The sequence below is a fragment of the Anopheles stephensi genome, chromosome 3 (genome assembly GCF_013141755.1).
Source record: "Anopheles stephensi strain Indian chromosome 3, UCI_ANSTEP_V1.0, whole genome shotgun sequence".
Lineage (NCBI taxonomy): Eukaryota > Metazoa > Arthropoda > Insecta > Diptera > Culicidae > Anopheles > Anopheles stephensi.
Genome location: NC_050203.1, coordinates 25,292,884 through 25,310,530, shown reverse-complemented (window position 1 = coordinate 25,310,530; position 17,647 = coordinate 25,292,884). Strand labels below are relative to the sequence as shown.

The 17,647-nt window shown below is 43.0% G+C and overlaps 1 protein-coding gene across 1 annotated transcript in view; it reads right to left on the bottom strand.

The window, feature by feature from the left end:
* Nucleotides 1-7,502, bottom strand: part of LOC118511408 — an 87,269-nt gene extending 79,767 nt beyond the window's left edge. Inside the window, exon 1 of the mRNA XM_036054465.1 lies at nt 7,053-7,502. The gene's annotated coding sequence lies outside the window, so the exon portion shown is untranslated. The remainder of the gene's footprint in view (nt 1-7,052) is intronic.
* Nucleotides 7,503-17,647: the final 10,145 nt, after the last annotated feature.

Here is a 17,647-nt window from a genome sequence, read left to right as displayed (position 1 = left end):
GTGGGTTCACTCCTAGCAGATCAATCAATAAATGGAACTTCCAGTTTTCCGTTTTATCCGAACAGTCTCCGGCAAGTACTGCTTATTAGCATAATCGAAACGGACAGGCACGGGAAAAGAAAGTGCCCTACCCAAAATCGATCGATACGAAGCGAACAAAATGCGGTTGAGCCCTTGGGAGTGAGTGACGCAGTTCGACATTCTCAAACGGTTGTCATATTCCCGAAAACAAAAATTTGGGTGAAGAAATTCTATCAACGAACGAACTAATACCACAACACGAAACTTGACACCGCATCGCGACCCTAGCCGTTTCGACTGCTTTCGAACAGCGCAGACATGTGCTGGTCAATATTTGATCTGGAATCACTCATGCACGCACTCGAAAAACAGGTTCGTCGCCTGCTCGCACGTTGTGTTCTAGCATGCCATTAAACTAGATTAAACGGTGTTGCTTTGGCTGTACCCGTTCCGATAGGCAGCAATTAACGCATTGTACAACCGAAAAGGGAAAATGGAAAGGACGCCTTTTCAAACGAACGCCCTAGGTTTAGCGCGAAAAAACCCCACGCAATTCGTGGGATGGCTTACTTTAGAGTATCGAAGCAATACGATACGCCTGTCCTCGGTCCGGCGTGTCGGTGTGGACATCAATAGTATAATTGAATGTATCGCTACCCCTCTGGCTCACTTTACCGACTTCAAACTCCTTTTGCTCGCCGTATTTAGCATGGTGAAATTATTAGCTCGTTGGTGAAGCGATTGCCGTTCTTAGAAATTGTCTCCTCTCATTTCACGCTATCGGTTGCGCTAATCTTGCGCAACTTCAACACGTGCCCACGTACGTGCTCCTTTGTGGGGGGAACCGCGCGTGTATGTCCGAGTCGAGGGAAAGAAAGCCCGATAATACGTACGCGTTATTCCATAATTGCGCATAAGAACGTTACCGGGGAGTCTCCTCCCGTTTTAAATACTTCGGGGTCGTTTGTAATTATGATGGCCTGGATGGCCTTTTCTTCTTTTTCTTGCTTGTGGCATGAAACACCGCACCGAAGACCGCTGGTATTCAAGTGTCACGGATCCTAGCATTACTTGTTTCCAATTTGCCTGCTCATCACAGGTCTCGTTAGGCCTAACTGTTAGAGGCAACCACCAGCCAGCTCTAACCAGCCGTTCGGTTGGACAGTTGTGTTTACAAAATATGGAAGGAAAGGAAAAACCTTCCCAAAAAAAAAAAAACACTCATAAACATTAACCGCCGTGGTCAAGGTTATGTATGCCGCCCGATTAATGCTGCGCACCTTATTTCTTTCTTTGTTGCTTCGGCTGGAGCGTTCACTGATTGAGAGGTGTTGGATTTTTTTTCTTCCTGGTGGAATATTATGCTTTTCATAGCATTTCAGTTTTTCACCTCTTTTTGACGGTTGGTCTACAAAAAAAAAACTGGTTGACTCAGCATAAAAAAACACATGCCGTTCGATCATCAATAGATCTACCGATGCATAACCAATCGTGAGTTCCTTAACGGCAGATTTCCTCTCGACAGCTTGCTCTCACTGAACCTTCAAAATATGTATGCATGCAGACAAAGACGCTTTGCATCGTGTCGGTGTGAGGTTTCTTTTCCTTGCTAGAAAATAGAGTGTCGACAAAAGTAATACAAACATGCCTCCTGACACGATAGCGGTAAAGAGTGTGGCTACAAGTAAAATAAAAAATCGATGGTGAATTAATGTGTCAGAAGAAGCAGCAGCAGTAACTGTTCAATGCAGGAAGCAATAAAAATATGTTGCCGACCGGCCGGTTGGTCGTGACTAATTAAACGGAAATAGAAAGGTGTTGGTCAAGATAAAACAATAAAAAAAAACGGGCTACAATTATGCCAACCAGGAACCCGTATTAAGTTCGATAGTGATAGAAGTGAAGCGAGAAGTGAAAATACAGGGTCTACCCTCTGTGTAAGAACGGTAATTATCTGACACATCACAGCTCGTACAGTAGCTGAAATTGAAGATGAGAGTAAGATGGAGCAAAACACAGTTGTAGAACAAATTCAATTAAAATGCTTCCCCATCGTGCGGAAATTTGTTTTCCTCTCTCCATCACGCTCGAATGATCTTCGTATCGAACGAATTACGAACTACAAACCGATACTTCACTCGCTGAACGCCGGGGTGGACCGTCTAACGACATTTTGGGGAACCTCCCCCTTCTCCAATAAAGCCATCACACTCGGAGGAGGATGTGTTAATTACTCACAAAGACCGGGAAAGAATCGGGAACCAAAATACCCCATCCGGAGAAGGAGAGATCTTACCCGGTAAATGCACCCAACGCAACGTTTCGGTCCATTTCATTCTGGGCAGATTCAATCGGCGACAGCCGGCGTCTAGCGCTCGGGGGCTCATTAAACGTTTCCCCAACGTATGGCCCACGGGTGCTTAGCGTGTAGTTGTCGCTAGATTAAGAGGGACAAAACACAAAAAAGAACCTCCGAGGGCGTTCGAATACCTTCACGGTGTTTTATTTACGAGCTGCTAATGGACTTGTGGCTGTAGTCTCGCAGGGTGATCCACTGGAAATTCCTCGATCAGTCAGGCAAACCAACGTTGCAAGCGCCCACCCCTTAAGAAACGTACCAAACTTCGATTCTTGTCGTCGTCGTCTCTGTTTGCGGCTAATTGAATGGAGAAAATGAATTAGCGCTGCGGGGGGATGCTTCACGGGAGCTTTGCAAAGCCGATCGACCCATGTACGCAGGAATGTACTGTTTGAAGATGTTTCAGGTAATTTGTGGCGTTTTTGTTCTCGGCGGAGTTTTTTTCATTTGTACCCAGCAAACCCGGAGGCAATATTGACTCTGGCATTTCTTATTTCGAATGGATTTTTTTTGCGATCAATCGACCAAATCACGCGATCATATTTGCACGTTAAGCTTACATTAGAGAAAACACAGGCTTGATGTGTTTTGTGGATTAATTTTCTATTTGTTTCACTTTTTAGGCAATTTTGAAAAAAATAATATTTTGCTATTTTTTATTATTTTTGTCTATTTTATCTTTTGCTTGGATTTACTTGGAATTTGAGTAAATAATTTTTTTTCCTCATTTAAAATCATAATTATAACATCCAAATAAAAACAATATTTCCTCATGATGTGCCACAGACCCACTGCATACATTAAGGCGCTAACTGCTGACGTCAAACAAGCATACAAAATCAAGAGCACAATCAACGCACCTTTTACCGAGGTGTTTGAAAAAAAAACCCCGAAATATCTCAAAGCTCCGTTAACCTTTCGCCAAATTCCATCCGAAGGTGTCGATCGACAGGCAATCAACATCGACCCGATCACAACATCCAACAACACCATTTCTAGGATAAGCCACCTTTAGCCATCATCGGGAACCACCTACCCACCCACCGAGAGCCTCGTACATCGGGGCACGGGGCACTATGTTTCGTGATCTCCTACATTTTAACATCTCGCACCGAGCGAACAGAGCGCCCCCGATAATGGGTAAAAAGTCATCCCCAATAAGCGCACGGGGCAATCAAACTATAAAAAAACAGCAACTTCATCGAACAGCTTCGCGTAAGGTGTTGGCTATAGAGAGGTGGGAGGAGTATCGTGCGAGAGAAGTGTGGGTAATGATAAGCAAATAATTATTAAAATATAATGAAGTAATTTGCTACGCTCCAAATATTGCACAACCCCACAAGGCTCAAGACACAGGAGTCGGGCTGAAGATTAAACATTACCATACCGGCGCACGTTGCACGGCCACCCCCTGCCATTGCTTTCGCGGTCGTGCCAATCAGCGTTTGGCTAGCTCCACAGACAGAGAGAGCAAAGCAGACGGTTAAGAAAAAAAAGGCTTACTCCCCCATATATGCCTTCACCATCATCTGGTCAGCGTGGCCCATCGTCGTTGGCAAATTGGAATCGGGCACCACCAGCACGGCGCCTCGTGGATGATGGCTGGTTGTTCGGGGTTCGATTTCTACTTAAACGATGAAGATGTTGCATGCAAAAATAGGAAACGATCACCAGCCTGATCGGAGGAATCGCTCGATCCAATGCTTAAGCAGCCAATGAGCCTAAAACAAGCCGCACTTAAGCGGCCACCGTAGAGAAGTTGTAGCGTGATCCTCACCCGCGATCCACCAAATTGGTGGTCGATGCTCTGTGGCTAAGGATTTCACCTTCTGCCAGACGGAAGCGTACCGTAGGTCCAAGCGAATTGGCATGGTGTGTTATGTTTGGCCCGTTCGATGTGCCGGCGTAAGACCAACAAAAAAAGTTACGGAATAACCACCAAATGCCCAGGACGAACTAAGCTTTTAATGAAAGGGTTGTAAAGGAGTGTATGCGTAAAACAAAACAAGCAAGAAACATTACGCACTTTTCTTTTTTCTACTCCAAACACACAACAACGCATTCGCGCACAGCATGCTGCGCGTAAGAACATTTTATTCTTCGCCGTACGCGGAACTAATCATATTCACGCGAGAGAAAGGTTTAATTGGAACTGCAGGAATGCAAACATCATTGTTAGTGTTTTTATATGCAGATGGTGTGTGTGTGTCTGACTATGTTTCTTTGTTTCATGCATCAACATCGTTACGGTAATGAGCATCGTAAGGCTTTTGTAACGGAGGGATAGTTTTGCTCGGTCTCGGCACCGGTCATAATGCTACAAAGAGATGGAAGAAATTTTATATATCTTTTCCACATATGTGGATGCATCGAAGGCTCTGGTTTAGCCCCGAATAAACCTTCTTATTTGCGGTTAAAATAAGACGTAGTTGAAGATCGCCAGGCTCACTTGACCTGGTGACCAATCCAATATTATTTTCTTGACTTAGCTTCTCACGAAGGCAAATAAGACATCACAATTCGATAATATTTAGGATATCAACGAGAAATATTTAACAGGAGACTTAATTGTAAAGCCATATTTATTTTTATTCCATAACAAGGGCCTGGCAGTATTGTTTGAAATGCCTTATAAATGCTAAAGATAAAAACTAAGAGAAACCCTTAAAAATGCTTTGCAAACCAAAGACTTCAACGCTTTATAAGAAACAAACCCGTAATTTAATTCCAATAATTTCAATAAAAATGGGCTTTCTGGAAAAAATGCTCATTTTAAATAAATAAAGTATGTTAAACATTTTGTAAAATTAATCAACTTTACTGCTCTTGTGTAAACCATTTTTATAATTAATTATTCCCTCTGAAGACACTACTTTCATTCACATCCGCATCCCGGTAGCTCCAAATTAAATCACACCAGCAAGGTGTAAGCAGATACATAAAATGGAAAGCTTACGATAACTGGCCATCACACATGACACTATGTCTGATGCAAAACTGCACCACTTTCCAAACACACACATACACGCCTCGAAGGATCGAAGGGACAACCTTCCTTCGACGGCTTTAACCGATCGAGCACCATTTCACCCTGACAGACGAACGACCCATGAAGTGAACAGTGTTTTTGCTGTCCCGATCACCGATCCTAATTTATCTCGAGAGTTCCATCGAAATTGAAGAGTTAATTGAAAGCTTGCGGACCGAAGGGACCGTTCCGTGCACTGTCGCTAATCAGCATCGGATCGGATTCGTTAAGCTGGTGTGTAAGCCGGGCTGGTGGTGAGTGAAGTGAGTGAAAACAACGAAAGTGTCTCTTGCATCACATTAAGATTGGAAGGTGAATTAATGATGGTTTTGTAGAACAAGACAGATTATTAATGAGAAAAAATATTTATTTTTTCACATCAATTTTAAAATAATATTTCATTCGTAAAAATATTTTCAACTTCAAGTACAAAAATGCAATAAAGATTTCTATTATGCCCGAGCAACTACTCCATCAAAAATATAAAAGTTGTCGACCACATCAAACACTAATCTGTCAATCAATAAAATGTAAATCATCTGTTAAACCGTCGATTGCCCTTCGACTCAACCAAGCAACACAGCTATATATCGTTTTACATCACCAGACAAACGACTTTCAAAGACCACGCAATATTGCAGCCATTTCACCAACAGTATGAAAACGGAAACAATCGTAACGTTGCGTCACCCATAACTGAGTAAGCCCTTCAAAAACCTTTCCGAACCATCGTTAGAAAAATCGAATCCTATACCCTCATCGAAACTCCCCTCAATGTATCCCAAAAACTCCAATCCGGTGCATGGGAAAGAGATCACTTTCACGAACAGCAGGAATCCGGATTCCATTTTCCCAAACCACAAGCCGATTTGTGCCGAAAATAGTTGACAGATCTCTCTACCCGTCAACCTGTTGTGCAAGTTGCAGCCCAGGCTAGCTGAGAATGTTTCACTCCAATCAAAATACCACCCAGCCATTGCACCGGCGTCAACGTGCCGAGTGAATGTCGTTTGTGCATTGTGCTTCTCAAAAGTATCCTTCTCATCCCATCAATTGCTGCTCGATTTCTCCATTATCAAACCATGAGTGTCTCTTCTCTTTAATTTGCCCATCCAAACCGCAGTGATTTGTGTAGAACATTATCACCTGCCACAAACTCGCACACACACAGAGCTTCCAGTCTTCTCAGATGAAAAACTCGTCACGATTCTGCAATAACAATCACACCCTTGAGTGCGAATGTAATGAAAATCAAAAGTGAAACTCCATCACTCTACCCAACCAACCGCGAGGTGCGAATTTCCCTGCGCTTGAGGTGAAGTTATGAGAACAGAAAAAAAACACCAACGTAAAGCATAAGTCACGGTATGCGACACTGTGAATTGAAGAGATGGAAAAATGATCCCTTCAGGGAGGGAATTTTCTAACCCCCCGTTTTCCTGTGCCTTTCGCCCCGATCAAAATATCACGGAAAAGGGCAACACCGAGCGCGATCGCATGTACGTCCCTAGCGCCGGGTGTGCGTGTGTGTGGGAAAAGCACACCCAGGCCAAGGTGATGGGAGAGCTCGCTCGAGACGCGATGCACTTGTGATTTTATTTTCTATGCAATTTTTTCCCCGTTCGTAGCATTTGTTTCACTTACCTCGACCGCTTGGATGACACCAACCAGCTTGCCGTTTGCTGAACTAATTATTGCATTGTATTCTAAGTTGCCATCCACACACACACACACACATCCACCGACTGTCTCACACATGCACACCTTGAGGAAGTTCACGCTAACTAGATCACTGTCTCAACCGTTCGGCGTTCGTTGCGTTTTCTTCAGCACACTACACCTTCACTTCCGTTGAATGACTTTTGCTTTTCTTTCCGTTTCCTTTGCTGCCGGTTCTGTAGTGGGTTCTTCTAGCCTCGGGTGAGGAATTTTTTTGCCAGTCAACAGGGGTTCTGTGTAGAGTGGTTTAGCCGGCTACCGGTTACAGACTCAGAGAAAGGGAAGATGATACTTCAAGGTCTCGGCTGGGTCTCGAGAACTGACACTATCTGCGGCCCACTAAGTAGCCTTAACGACAATGGTGCGTGTTGTGGATTGCTTCGGAATCGGTCTCCGGTGTGGACGTGTGGGAAAATGCATCCCTCCGCTTAACAGCAATGTAGAAAATGTGCATTCAAAACTGTTGCAAACTGAAACTTTGCGCACAAAACACACTCACACTCTTCAGGGAAGGACGGCTCCCAACGATCTTCGTTCTATCACGCGTTATTCTCTTTATAAAAGTAACTTCACTCGAACATAAACTTGCTGACCGCAAATTTCACTATCACGATATGCAAACTTAACTATCGTTTGCGCACTGGCAAGTCGTGAAGTTTTAAATGCGAAAATTTCTCCGTCCACTCGTTTTCACTTTTCGGCATTCAAATTTCGCTCGTGGATGGCGCCCAAACTAGCCTGTGTCTAACGATCAATAAATCACCTATCCCCCCAAAAACCAGGCGGAAGCGGATTTGATCGTGATCGTGCTGGCGAAGCATAAAAAACAGGCACCGAAATAAACAACACACACCTGAACTCGGGAAAACGGAAGCTCCAAAAAAAACTGTAGCACGAAAGACACACGAGCGCGCGCGCGATCTCACACACAATAATAATTTCGCGAGGCGAAGGCAAATTTTGGAAACGGCAAATCAGGCGACACTGGCGTGTGGTGCGGTGTCTTGGCGCGCCCGAGACACACGCGCACGCGAGAAGACGCGACTGGTGGTGAAAACGGCCACAAAAAAGTCCGTCAAGGCCGCTGGTCGAACGGCGAATGCAGCCGGGTGCGCTAAGACGATGCCGAAGAAGGTGCCCGACCTGGGCTGGGCCACCCGGCCAAACGAGGGGGGTCTTGGGTTGGTAGCATCTCCTTCGTTGGGAGGGTTGGATGGTTGGTTGGTTGGGCGGAACGGCTGAAGAAGGTGTAACAGGGTGAACGCGATGATTTCTCATTTCTCCACACTTCGGTTGGCGCTGCCGTTCATTTCTTTTCGTGCCGCTCGATCGTGAGTGCCGGACGATGAGCTGGTGCTTTGTGGAAGGGATTTTTGCGGGTTGCTTTTCATTCCTTTTCGTTCGCAACAGCGGCAGGTACGATGCGTTTGATCGTGGAATCAAGCCGGCTTGAGTGCGTGAATTCAAAAGACTTCAAGCGACGAACCTGGCAAAGAGTATTTTCTTGCTAAATTTGGTGATTTTTAATTTTTTATGATTTATTTCTAACCATTTTTTATCTCAAATTTGAATACACAAACCGTATTTTGATTCAAAAGGGTTGAAATTTAAACCAAAATAATGTTTTCCCCTGTTCAAATTTATACAACTAGAACCATATATAAATTATTTTTCAGCAATAAGGCTACATAAACTAAAAACGATATTTGATGTTCAGGATGCTCATCCACAAGAATCTATTTAAGAACAGCATAAAACAGAATCATTCAACACGTCTGCATTCGACGTCTTCTCCAACAAGAGTGAATCTTCGTACACGATCGTAGCCACATCAAACCCCAAGATCGTCTTCAGTGTTCACCCGAACCGTGCGCATGAACTTGGGCGTGAGTTCCACCCGTTAAAGAAAGAGACCACCGTATGCTCCAAAGGAACGTCTCACCGGCAGTGTACGTACCGTGCGAGGGTAAAGAAAAGCAATTTAAAATGATTTAATTTATCCTACCCCATTATGCAACCTGATAACGACATAACGCCTTGTGTCCGGTGCGGTATGTATCGCCCTCTTTACTTTACTGTTGAACTGTCTCTGGTGTTCTGACCCTTTTGTTGCTTATGGTTTTTTGTTGTAGTTAGTGCAAAAGTTTAACTTTATGTGTGAATATTATTAAAATTTATATTTTCTAATTCTTTTACACTGTTTAGTAAAAATTGAACACTTGTTATTGTTGTAATCATCTCCCAAACCCATCATCACCCTTCGAAACAATCTGAAAAGGCTACTCATCACACTTAAACAAAACCAAGGTATGATCATTAAATTTTATTACTCTTACCGCTTGCATACGCACCGCTCTCTCTCTCTCTCTCCCATTGGACCCAAAATTCTCCCAATTGTTTTGGAGCGAAATGAAATAAATCGGTAAGTAGCAACTTATTTCGATGTAATACATGCGGCAACATAGCACCGGCCGCTGTAGTGTGCGTTGATTGCTTCCCTTTTTATTAACTTCCCCAATTGGAAGAATGTGGTAACGTACCCACGATCTTATTGAGCCGAAAACGCAATCCTATTGTTGGATGGGGGCTTGCTATGTGACTCGGTCTATTTTTTAACAGCATCAAAATTGAGAAGATTTGTGCCAAGAAAGGCACAACGGTTTACATTACTTCCTAGTTATGCTGCGGAGAATGAAAAATATTCCTTAAAAATCTAAGTTTTATAACACTTTGAGTGTCATTATATTGTTAAAAAGGCGCTTCATAATGTTTTTTTACATTTTTCTGATGAAAAAAACTGCTCCTCACTTCCGAAACCTCAAATAACCCAGCCTGTTCATTACCACCATTACCGAAACATCACTTGTAGTCAATAATCTCCACCAACAGCTCGTTTACCGCACGGGGAGGCAGCATCGTATTTGGTCCACTTTTAAAAAAGGGTACCGGTCCCTAATTATGTCATCATTGCTGCCGTCCACGCAACACACACACACCACATTCTAGCACCGTCCATTACCAAACGTCACAGATTATTTCACCAAGGACTGTCTTACGGCTTAACGGGAAACTCTCCCGTCGGAGGAAGAAACATTACGCCTCGCGTTAGAAAACTGTTGCACATGGAAGATAGCGAGCAGTGTTCGGTCGCTTGGCCACCAATCACTGCCGTGCCGTGTATTATATGTGGCCCACTAATAGTGGAAACCGGAAATTCAAAACCGGGAAAAATCGGGTGCACCCTCAGTACCAGTGTCGGGGGGGACCCAATATCAGCCAGCCCAAGAGGCAAATTTATTTCACACACAGCATCTTCGGTTTTTTTTTGCCGTCTTGCCACAGGTTTTCGATTGAAAATGTTGCTGCTGCTGCTGCAGTACAGGCTGCCACACAATCAACCTGAATCCGGGAAACTGGTTCCGGAACAGCATTTTTCACAGCACACTTGAGACGATCAGGCATTCTTGTCCCATCTGCCCGACGGGACACGCTCGTTGCATTGGAGGGTTGGAAGATAGATGCAAAAATTAAGCATCTCAGCTCTCGCAGTGCAGCACGTGAAACCGTTATCCTTGTTTAGGTTGATTTGGATTAGTAAGTGCTGGAAGGGAATGGCTTCGAGGATACCCGTCCTCGGTTGGGGGTTGAAGAGAGGGGCGGACGACCTGAATATGGACGGCAAATTAATGATTCTAGTAAGATGTTGCATTATGCTAACATGCACCAGGTGACGGGTGACAACATTTTATGCCGAGATAACCCAGAAAGAGGTTCTAAGTGTTCCAGTAATATGTGTTTGCTAATAACACGTTGCATTTTTTATTTCATTTTTCATTTAGCTGTAAACATTTCAATAATCTTTCCTATTTTTTTATCAAATGAATATAGTTTACTCAACAAATAACTTCGAATCGAAATGAACCTGTAAGCTCAATAAAAGTTGCTTGTGGCAAAATAATGAGAGAGTAAGCGACGAACCTCAATTAATGGATATTGAAAATATACTACTCTTTTTTATAAAGAGCTCTAAAGATTTTTAACGTTTTTACGATTACATCGTCTATAACTTAATGAAAAAAGAAATTCGACTCAATAAACGAGGGAATAAATAGAAATTAAAATTGCAGTACATTAACATTTCAAGCGCAATTCGAATAATCTAATAAAACGCCACAAATTTTCAATACACCCCAGCAATTGTTTAAATGTATTTAAGATCTAACGCTACCCATTATGCGCAGTCACCTTAAATTTATTATTTTCTCAATAAACTAATAGTATTTCCATCCTCAACGCGAGCAGTGATAAGAAAGATTTAATGCAAGTCAATGAGAGAGTAAGCGACGAACCCGAAGTAAATATTTGTAAAATCTTACTGTTCATCTATTTTGTTTTTTTTTATTCCTTAATATTCAATTCATCTGACAATACGGCTTCAAGCCGTCAATTCATATTCATATATATATATATATATATATATATATTTTATTTATTTTATTTATTTATAATTCCAGTATGACGGCATGACGCCGTATTGTCAACACCGCATGTGTTGACGATTACAAATTCACAAATATTAACAAGGCATTTCCTCCCTGTTATTCTGCCTTATCCCGGGCATGCTCGGTTGTCGGTGTGTGGAGATTGCAGTGTGGTTGTTCATGTCTATTGTGGAGGTTATATTGATGATTTGGTCCGGGTCTATTGCTTTCTGTTGCTGTGTTGGTGGTAGTGTGGTGTGTGGAACGGAACATCCTTCCGTGTAGCGGATCTAGACTGTTACAAAAACAAAAAGAAAACAGTAATCGGGACATTACAAACATTTGCCTGCGTACAGTGTTCCTCAAACTGCCCAGCAGTGATAGCCCAAGCTCGATCAAGCCAGCACCGAACTCAGAAGCTATCGGCGAGTTCCATCCCGTAACAGCAGGGTCTCTGCTAATTACGGGGTTGAACCCGCCGACCACCTCCGAACCCAACGCCAGCCACGCCGGGCTCGCCCCATCAAGGCTAGACAGAGATGAAGAACACTGTTACAGAAAATTCTGCCTCCCTTCCTACGACAGTGTCGACTTTGACCCCGGATGCTGTTGCTTTGTCAACGGATCACCCGTGGCACTACAAAAAAACACTTAACACTTAAGACAAAGACAACACAACGAATAACAAAAAAGGAATGGCGGATATGGTTTGGTAGGATAATGGGGATGTGGAATCAAAGGATAAGACCGTTGTCTCTGGCGAATCGAAAGATGAGCCTCATGTATGCGAGGTCTCTGGTCGCCAACACTTCTCTAATTTCTGTGCCCGGTCGTCTGCCAATGCCCTCGACTGCGCCCAACAAGGAGGGTCTTGCGGTTTCAAACTCCACGCAGGACCACAGAAGGTGATCCACATCGTGAAATCCGTCACCGCAGCCACACACCTTCGTCTGAGCCAGAGTTATACGCTGCAGATGAGCGTTCAACGCGAAATGATTCGACATAAGTCGAGACATCATGCGTATGAACGCCCGGTCTACAGAGAGCCCACCGAACCAAGGCCGCAGGGACACTTGCGGAGAGATCGAGAAAAGGAATCGCCCGAGATCATCCGCCTCCCACATGCTCTGCCAGCGAGACAGGAAAAGCTGCTGTGGTAGACGAAGAAACTCTCGGGCCGAGATCGGACGGTCGTAAAATGCGCCTTGTTGGGCGCCTGTTTTGGCCAGTGAGTCTGCCTTCTCGTTGCCGGGAATTCCACAATGAGAAGGTACCCAAATTAGCGAAATCCTGAACGCCTTGTCGAACATGGAGCCAAGCAATTCTATGATTTTAATGACAAGGAAATCCTGGCTCTTAACAGCCTTCGGGGATCTTAGTGCTTCAATAGCGCTAAGGCTATCTGTAAAGATGAAGTACTGATCCGAAGGTCTCGCTGCTATAATCAATAGTGCGTACAAGATTGCGGCTAGTTCTGCGGTGTAGACACTACACGGCTCCCGCAATTTGAAAAATGCTTCGGCGGACTCACTAAAAACGCCGAAGCCGGTGCCCTCCTTAGAGGATGATCCATCAGTATAATACTGGCTACTTTGGTCTAAATAGCCATACTTATCCCTGAAAATGCCCGGAACTACCATCGGGCATATATATATATATATATATATATATATATATATATATATATATATATATATATATATATATATATATATATATATATATATATATATATATATATATATATATATATATATATATATATATATATATATATATATCATATATTTAATTGCCGTGAAAAATTAAATTGATCTAGCTCGACCAAACCTTAAAAATATTAAATTTAATTAAAGACAAATAGTTCCTTCATAAAGGAGAGCATACGTACGTAAGATTTCTTGTTATAGAGTAAGTGACGAACCCTTATCAAGTACTTACATCTTCTTCACATTCGGATTTTATTTAAAATTCTAATGAAACATTGTAATGGAACTTGTGTAGTAAATAAAATCATTATTAGACATTACTTGTGTCTGAGCATTTCTTCAGAGCATGGAAACTTTTTCAGCGAAATTATAATTGTTGTCGAATAGGATCGTGTGGGGCTTTACAAAAACATGAACATTTTTCTAGACACACCACATAAAACCAACAATCATCGAAAAAGCAATCAATATTTAACGCCTCATCACGTGCGATAACTAAGGTGATAAAACCTCTCAACCAATCGCTTCACACTCGATCGCACCCCGTTTGTTTGGTGCTGCACCACGGAACACGCACATTTTCAACCCCGTTCGGTACGATAAACAAACAGAGCCGAAACCGATTAAATGACACCAGCACGCGCTTCACCTTTTTGTCAATCGCCGCGTCATTGTCCTACTCTCCGCCCGGGTTTATAGCGATCCACCTCCAGGCTCTGAACCCGGGCGATTTGAACCAAACAAGTGTACCCAAGCACCATGTAACCAATGCACCTGAAGCAACCCACCAAACTGGCTCTAACCATTTCGAAAGAAAATGCAAAAACTGACATCCCCGATACGGTACGGGTCCCACGACGGGGACTTTATGTGGAAATGAGCCTTCGTCGGTAAAAGCTCGGAACACCACCCAGGCTGGTGGGACGGCAACGGAAAATGCCCTACGCCCCATAATGTACGCTTAGGGCGGGTGGACGACTGTTTTTCCTCACTGAATCTTCACCCAGTCCACGCAACCGGTTGCGCAGTTACGGTACAAACTGGCAGCGACAAATCCCCCAACCGACCCGGATTCCCTGTGGGGGGCGTTGGATGGACAATTGAAGAAATTGAAAACTTCATAAATATTTCATTAGAGCCGCACATTACCTATTTTATTCCGGTGAGACGAAAAGAAGCAGCTGCCCTCTGTCCATGTACCGCATGGTTTTCTGAGCTGCCGCGGACAAAACACTACCAACAGCACCACAAAACAGCAACAGCTACGATTTCCAACATGATTCAACAGATGAACCAAGACATGCGGGCGAACGCATCAAGATTCGCCGTAATTCATTCGTCGTGAGCAATCAGGGTAATTTATTGCGTCCCCTGGGAAAAAACGTTCCCGAGGACCATACGCGCGAGCGTAGACAAGATCATGCGTAATTCCTCATTTTGCCATCCAAATGATGGTACGCTTACACACACACAGCGCTTCCACAGTGCGGGATCGATTTATTTACGATGGCTTTGAAAGCGCCTTCTGGAACACAACACAACAAAATGCCAATCAATGGTTCAAAGCCGTGTCGCGTCATAGTTTTGCCATAAATATATTGGACAAACGTTCTCAGGGTGGAAATTCTTCCATCTCGAGCTTGTGGCTGATGCTGAAAGTTGACTTTCCCAGCTATTGCGTACCGTAGTATGATGATTAAATTAAAGCACAAATCGTCCATTAGAGTTTGTATGGGTTAAGGTGGTTCCCGATATTTCGAAATGAAGGTTTCTGCTTTGAAGGGAGATATTGTATTCAAACATAGGGTGATATAATGGAGACGTTGGTTTTGTGGATTAGATTGTTGTGCTATTTATTGTGCTATATATGAATGCTTAATGAATGTTAGAAAACCATCTCTTTAGGTACGTGATGGCTGTTATAACACTAATCTGACAAGGGCTTATCTATGGTGTAAGACTTCAACGTTGTGAACATTTTAAAAAAATTATTGTTTAAAATTAAAACATGATAAAGCATTCTCTTTTGCTCCCTCTTTCGATATTTTAGATCAAACTTTTAATACCAAGATAAAAAAATTGATAGAAGTAGATGGAAATACGTTAACTATATTTAAAAACAAATCAGTTCAATTCGTGATCATGATCGTCAAGAGATATTGCTAGTGGCACCAATTTATATCAACAACAGGACCGGTGTAAAATCCCATCTGGCACATCTTGTTCTTCCTTGGAACTACAACCTCTGTATGGTCTCGGCCTGCCATTTCTGGCTTTCTGTGACTTGATTTTACCCTTAGTAGTCAGCCCTGCGTCTCGTCCTGAAGTCTCGCGCCATTATCGCCCCGTCCACCGTCCATTGTAAATTGTCAACTTATTCTATACTGTCCTATGTACGAATAACTTATCAAATACTGGCAAATTAATTAAAAGAGTCAAAAAAAGCCGGCTACAACGTGTCAGGGGTTTAAGTTCTATAGAAGAAGACTAATTGAAATTATAAAGTTTGATAATTCGATATCTAAATAGCTATCTAAAATAACCAATGCTTTGGTGCCTCATTGGTTTACGGCCTGACCGTATTGATATGGTTACTGCCTTGTTGTTGGTTAGACTATCTGTTAAACGTTATAATGATAAGATAAACTTATGCTCACCACAAAGTAACGCAGTCGGACTATTAAAACTAGACCAATATACTAACCAAAATGATCGTTCGACTTGAAAAACAGCTGGATCGGATAAGTCGGTGTTGGTGCACCAGCAAGCTCTTAAACTAACACGAGGAGGTATAAATTATACTTACAGTTTAAACACTACTTTTACTTAAAACAAAAACCAGTTGCTACATAGTAGGGAAATAGAAGAAAAATCGGATCAATATGCAAATTAAACAAGTTGCCAACACTGTAAATATAAGTGAAATATGTTATAGCATCTTCATTTCCCAATAAGCGCTTGCACAAACATGCTCTGCTCTCGATTAAACATTAATACTGAACCTGTAACATGCAAGGTCTACTATTGAGAGCACACTTAAACCCATGCGCCCAGTACGCTTTTGCTGGGCAAACCAAACCCAACTCGACCAAACACATTTCCACTTATAATTAACGGTTCAACCATAAGAGATTCGCGGATGCATCCGGGTGCATGGTTCGAGAAATCCGAGTCCGATACTTCAAAAAGCCCCACCGAAAACCGCACCACACTTGTGTTGCTCTCCACAGTGCCACACATGCAAATACCGCCTGCTGGCCACTAAAACAAAACTTGCTTTCTTGCACCGCTAGTTCAGTTTAAGGTTTTGCACTAAAGAAGGATTTCGGGCTCCGACACACCGCGTTCGCGAAGAATTGTGGTGTGTAGCTCATCTTTCGTTTCCCGGTCAAGAAACCTGAAGAGCTGGGGGCTTGTAAAAACCGCTCGGCTGGTAGCATTAGCGCATCCACCGGGCCGACCCTGCTCGACTAGATTTTCCACTTTGGCCTTGGTCGAGTACACAACGACGCTATTAAACACACATTACGGTGCGTTTATGCTGTCCAGCTGACCGTCGTCTCGAACTTCTTGTGCCGGTCGCACGATCGCTCGCTACGTATTGATCATAATTTATTTGTTAACAGCACATCAGCGCTGTTTGGTGCTGGTTAAAGGTGTACCAGGAAAACCGAGGCCGGCGAAAAGATGACGGCCTAACGGTGATCGAACGACTGTGGCGAAGATGATGCTAGATTGTATGATTAGATATCAGCAGCTTAGCTGGCAGGGTACAAGTACTTCGATTCGTCTCGCCGAACCTGAAACCTCTTCCAGTTTTGATGAGGAATTTATTTTCTTTTGGCCCGCCAAACTATACTATACGAATGGGGTGTTTTAGATTCGTATCTTATCTTGTGGCAAATTATTGAATTTATGTATCGTTACATTAATTTTATTAGTAAATGATTAATACCACGGAACCAGATAGCGTGTGATTCGTGACATCGGCGAATCTAAGACAAGCATTGCATTTAGCCAGCATTCTATAGCATCATACACTAATTAAAGGTAAAAAGATTCATCTCCCCATCACTCATGATTTCACAAAAATAAACTAAAAGGAAATACAATCAAACAAGCTAAAGTTTCCCATTTCCTTAGCCCAGCCTTTTCCCCATTTTCCAGATACACACCATACACACCTCATTAGCACTCCATCGCATCGGACGCAAAATGGTGTCGATTAACCTTGGCGAAATTGCAATTCGGGATCGCAAAACGGCCACCACGGTCATATACCCCGGCTCATTCCAGAAAACAAAATAAAACAAAACAAAAGCGGCCCATT